Raw genomic sequence first — 6,194 nt, 5'->3', positions numbered from 1 at the left:
GTGAACTTGAGAATTATGTTAATTAAGTATTCTGGTATGTGAATTGAGAATTTTAGAGCATTTTGTAAAATATTTGATATGAGGAGCAGATTGAAAATTTATACGATTTTAAGCATGTTCAAATATCTTGTAAATTCTTAAGTGCTTAAAATCGGTTTATGGTAAATATATTTCATTGTGGTATTTCTAGTTTTTGCATGAAATGATGATCTGAAAATTTTGAAATATTTAAATAAGCGGTGGAATTTTTAATATTAAATTATGAGTTATGATACATTATTGTTTGGGAAAAGTATGTATGATCTTACAAGATTGTTTTCAGGATACTGAATTGATTATTTTTAAATTGATGTACCATGTAATGCCAATATCTTGGATCAATACTATATTATATTATATTACAGCGCGCTGAGTTTTTGATACGAACCTAGGACGACCTACTCCTAAACCCGTATTATATTAGCCCGGATCTCAATTAAATTCAAGTTCTAATGGAATGGACCTCAACCCCTAACCAACCTGTGGTTAGAAACCTTGGTATAATGTAGACGCCACAATAGGGGATGGAAAACCTATTGATAAGTCAAGCTAAAACAACCAATTCTCTAATGGTGTTTTAGGTGTTCTCAAAGAACAAAGAGATAATTAATCTCACAAGTATTTTCTCAATCAAATCAAAGTTGTATTCTTATTGAAAAATAAGCCTTTAAATAGACTTTGAAAGAAACAAAATAAACCCTAAAAACCCTAGGAAAAACCGGCCACACAAGAAAGAATTCTAGCATGGCCGAACCTTCCCATTTCCTAACCTAATTAATTAATTCCCTTATTTTCAATTAGGAATTAATTAATTTACAAACCAAATAATAAAATAAATACTTTCCTAAACTTATTTGTTCAATAAGTAAATAAATACAAATCCAAAATTAAAGATAGTTTCCTAAAACAAAAAGTAAAAACAAATTAGGAAACTAAATATGGTAATTTTCGACCATGTTTGTAATGACCCTTCTTTGACCTAATTGGACTCCAAATCAGCTTCAATAGTCTTTGTGGAATGCCAAATAAGCTTATTGTGAAGTTCCTCACATTGCCCTTGCTTAGAAGTATGAGAAAAGGCTAATACAGTAAAATACAGTAAAGCCAGCAAGGAATACAGCAAATTCAGCCTTTTCTCCCCCTTGTGCGCAAACCACCATGTTGTTCGACTTTGAAGCTGCTTTGTCTGGTTTCTATGACTCATCCACCATATGAATTGAACCCATAAGAATGGGGATCCAATTCATACAACCCGACTTCCATCTTGGCACTAAAAACGTCACCCGGGCCCATTTTGGCTTCTATTGCTTGTATAAGTAAAACAAGCCTTGGTTCTTTAGATATGGGCAACCCCTCTTGATTATGACTTATTCCTTGTATAAAGACAGCAATATTATCCTTGAACTTCTTGGCTTCGGCTCTAGTGATCGGCCCCACCTTCATCTGTATTGGATTAGCACCCCAGCGGGTTGTCGGTTGAACGGTCTCGGGCGGATTCACATCAGTTTTGCCATGGTACCGTGAGGTTGGACGCAGCCCACATGATATTTATTGCCATGGACCATGAGGTTGGGATGATCCCACAGGTTATTATTGCCATGGTACCGTGAGGTTGGGTTTAGCCCACAGGATAGTAGCAGTCTACCTCGTGCACAGCTTGTTACTTTGCTTCTTCCATGACAGCAGCAGTATTTATCTTTTCTTTATCTTACCTTTATCTTTCCGGACTCGTTTATTACTTATCTGTACTCCTAAACTTTGTTGACATTCTTAGAATGCTCTGATTTAATTATGGGATTCAGTAGAGACCATAGTATTTATGTGTGTAGCTATGGCCTGTAGTACTATAGGCTGGTTGTGGGCCATAGTTGTGGATTTTGTGCTGATGTAGTTTTATATCTATATATTGAGGTATTATTGATATTGCATGTGTTTGGTTGTCCATGTTTTAAGATGAGGTTCCATTGGATATTCACTAGGGATGGTCCGATGTAACTTCACTAGACGGGACCACCCGGGAGATCCTGGGAGGGTTCCCGGGGCGGGTCTTATCACCATTGCTCTTTGGTTTCATTTGCTTAGGTAACATGGTTATTATACTTCATGTGGTATATCTCTCTCTCTCTCTCTTTATATATATATATGTGTATATATATATGTCTCTATGAGTATGTCCAAATATATATATATATATATATCTTTTTGACACTAGCTGTTTGGTTCAGTGATAGATGTATTTAACAAGTTTAAGGACGGAGAAGGAAACTTTATGGCATCCTTAACTATTCATGTGGTAAGCATGCTAAGTTTGTACGATGCAGCACAACTTCCAATATAAGGGGAGCAAATTCTTGACGAAGCCATGGCTTTCACTACCGCTCATCTTGAGTCAATGGTGAGTAGCATAAGCCCCTACCTCTCGGAAAAGGTCATGTCTGCCTTGAACCGACCCATCTATAAAAACTTACCAAGGTTAGAGACAAGGCATTACATCTCTCTCTATCCCAAAAAAGATTTCCACAACCCAACTTTGTTGAAGTTGACAGAGTTGGATTTTAACGTTCTACAAGCATTACATCAACAAAAGGTGAGCAACATGACAAGGTAAGTATAGAACTTTGTAAATCATATATATCTAGCATGTTGTGTTCTGTTTCTAATCAAAGAGCATCCTAATATATAATGTGTGGCATAGGTGGTGGAAAAACTTGGACTTCCAAAGAAAGCTGCCTTATGCAAGAGACAGAGTGGTAGAATTGTACTCTTGGATATTGGGAGAGTACTTTGAACCACAATATTCCCTTGCAAGAGAGTTAGCCACCAAAGTATTCACTATGATATCCATACTAGATGATACCTATGATGCTTATGGAACATATGAAGAACTGAATAGAAGAAATCAAAAGGTTATATTAATTCAAGCTTTTAGCTAAAATTTCGGCTAGAAATTCTTTGATCCAATACTTCTGCTTGACCCTAATTTTCTGCTCAATCTTATTTGATTTTTCAGTCTTTCTTTCCGACTAAGAAAATCGTCTCCTTAAGGATAATAATATAATATTTTCTTTATTTTTTTGGCAGATGGGATGTCAGTGCCATGCATGTCCTTCCAGATTACAAGCAGTTGCTATATAAGGTAATTTTAGACATTTGCAGTGATATTGAGGAGCATACTACGAAGGAAGGAAGATCATACTGTGTGCATTATGCAAAAAAAGCAGTGAACCATTTCTTCTTCACCTTTGAACATTCTATTTCAAATCTTCAACAATTGATTAAAATAGTCCTATTTTATCTTTCATGTGTGCTTAATCTTTCAACAAAAAAGAAAAATAGAAAATATATAAGAGTATAAATTAAAAGTCTTTGTATATATATACATACATATATATATATATATATATGTGATAATTCTATAGTATGGATGTTCGCATAAATAAACGATGGATTTTAAAGAAACTATCATCATTTTTATATAACAATACTGATGATAATTCTTAAAAAACCATCGTTTTAAAAACATACACACGTTAAAAATGTATAGATGTCCATATTATTGAACGATTATTAAACAAATAAATATATATTGTTTTTCTCTGATAAATTGTTAGTTTTGACATAATGAACTTAAATAAATAACTTCAACTTTTGATGAGTTTGGATGGAAGAACTTGTGCAAGCCTACTTCACTGAAGCTAGTTGGTTTCATGATGCATACACCCCAACATTCGAGGAATACATGTCGGTGGCAGCAGTAATTGCTACTTACTATCTTATCATAACCTCTTCGTTTATTGGGATGGGTGAGATCGCTACAAAAGAGGTGTTCGATTAGGTCTGCAATAACCAAAAATCATGGAAGCCTCATCGGTTATTGGCAGACTAATGAATGACATGGTCTCCCATAAGGTAAGCTAATTTATAATTAATCAACAAAATACAATTGCAAACTCCTAATGTTTCATGCTTATTTTTTTTCTTATATATAAATATGGCATGTTTTAGTTTGAGTAAAAGAGGCCACACATTGCATCAGCTGTAGAATGTGACATGAAACAACATGGTGTTGATGAAGAAAAGGCAAATAAAATGTTGGTTGAAGAAGTTGATAATGCTTGGAAAGATATAAACAAGGAGTTGCTGAAGAAGCCAAGTAGTAGTGGTAATACTACAGCATTTCCTCTGCTGGAGCGGGTTTTGAATCTTACACGGGTGACAAATGTTGTGTACAAGGATGATGATTGTTATACCAATCCTCATAAACTTAAACACCAAGTTGAGTTATTGCTTAAACATCCCATAGCAATTCATTGAAGATGCTTTTTTATGAATATTATGGGTCTGGTTAGCAGTTTATCGGTCTTCTATTAATGTTCTAAGTTGGTCTAACTTAATGTTACCAGTTGTGATAATCATTAGCAAGAATGTATTAAATTCTAAATATTTAGTTAAAAAACCTATTAAGAAATTTAGTTGTGTGGAATAGAATTTTCGTATGCAAGTCGATTGGGTTAATTACAAGTAATTGGGCTTCACATAAACCTAATAATTCTGTTTGGAATTTGGATTAAATTGTAAAAACTCAAGTACTGTCCCACAAAAGGAACCAAATCTGGACATTTCTCGGTTAAGTATGATGGACTTATAATACTATATTTAGACCTTATAGGATAAATCTAGAGTAACAAAATTTTTTTACCAAAATTTGGTGTCCATGATTTGGTATCTTTTAAATGCTTTACCCTCCCATGCATATATGGCAATCAATTTAACACCATAAAAAAATTTCCACATAATTGGTTACCAAAATTTTGGTAAACTAAAATGGGTGTTCCTCTTCATACTTAAGTATCACATTCCATAATTGTTTTATTTTGTTTCCATTAATTTTAAATCGTAATTCTGGACTTACAAAATTTATTAACCAATTTTTTTTGTATTAGTTTGATTTCATATTTTTTTATTGATTTTACCCTTCATAATTTTAGGGCATTATTGATTTTTTCAACTATTAATGAGCTGCCACATCATTTGACAATCAAAATTTAGTAAACAAATTATTTTGGGTCATGTTTAAATTTAATTTGATTGGGAAGTAAAACTAATTAACAAAGAATTACTCCCCCCTCCCCCTACCCCCTCCTTCCCTCTTCCCCACCACTTTTTTGTCCCCCCCTCTCTCTCAATTTTGAATGGCCAAATTCATAATTACTCCTTACAAAATTAAATTTAAAGATTAAAACTATAATGGTTAATTTTGATAAATATTTAATATAATATTTTGATAAATATTTAATATAATATTCATCAAGCTAGCATATATAAGAGCATATTTAATGGGGATATGGACTATTAAAATTAGCATGGCACATATGTAAGTTAAACATTGTTCTAAAAAATTGCTATGCAACAATAATGTTTAGCTTGAATGTCAAGTTTATATTGGTTAAAAATTGTTAAAATGAATAATTAATAGCCATTATTAGGCCCTTCTTTTTGTTTTTTTTTTTTTTCACATATTGCTATTGAAGGACAATTTTAAAATTTACTATATTTCTATATACTACCCATATATAACGCTGTCAATTTTTCACATGTACAATTGAAAAGAGTCTAAATAATATACACCAAATCTCCTTTTTTTTTTTTTTTTTTTTTTTTTGCTATGCCCCCAGGCATCCCCTTCCCCCCCAAGACTCGAACCCAGTGTCCACTAGCCGGGCTGTGGTGTGCTAACCACTGAGCTCCCATGCGAGTCTACACCAAATCTCTTTTCTATATTATATATATATATATATATATGTATATGTTGTTTTTATAAATATTGCAGGCGGATATATGACAAATAATTTATTCGTGGATTCAACAAAACAAATCTTTTTTTGAGATCATACATGAGGAAAAAGTGTAAATAATTTATTTGTGGATTCAAGAAAACAAATCCTTTTTTGAGATCATACATGAGGAAAAAGAGTAGCTACCATTTCTATTTATGGCATTTAATTTGTCAGGCTTTTAGCTGAGTGGCTGTTATATTTAATATTTTATTTTGTTTCATGATGCCATTAGGAATGATGAAGTAGAGAATTCCAGCTATATTGGAATAGGATCTATCAGTACAATTGAAACATATTTTTTCATAGTTCCGCCAGCAT

The 6,194-nt window shown here is 32.9% G+C and overlaps 1 pseudogene; it reads left to right on the top strand.

Moving 5' to 3' along the window:
* Positions 1-2,401: 2,401 nt before the first annotated feature.
* On the top strand, positions 2,402-4,353 carry LOC107405908 (valencene synthase-like; annotated as a pseudogene).
* The last annotated feature ends 1,841 nt before the right edge of the window (positions 4,354-6,194 follow it).

Source organism: Ziziphus jujuba, chromosome 1, assembly GCF_031755915.1.
Source record: "Ziziphus jujuba cultivar Dongzao chromosome 1, ASM3175591v1".
NCBI lineage: Eukaryota > Viridiplantae > Streptophyta > Magnoliopsida > Rosales > Rhamnaceae > Ziziphus > Ziziphus jujuba.
This window is presented reverse-complemented; position numbering and strand designations above follow the sequence as displayed.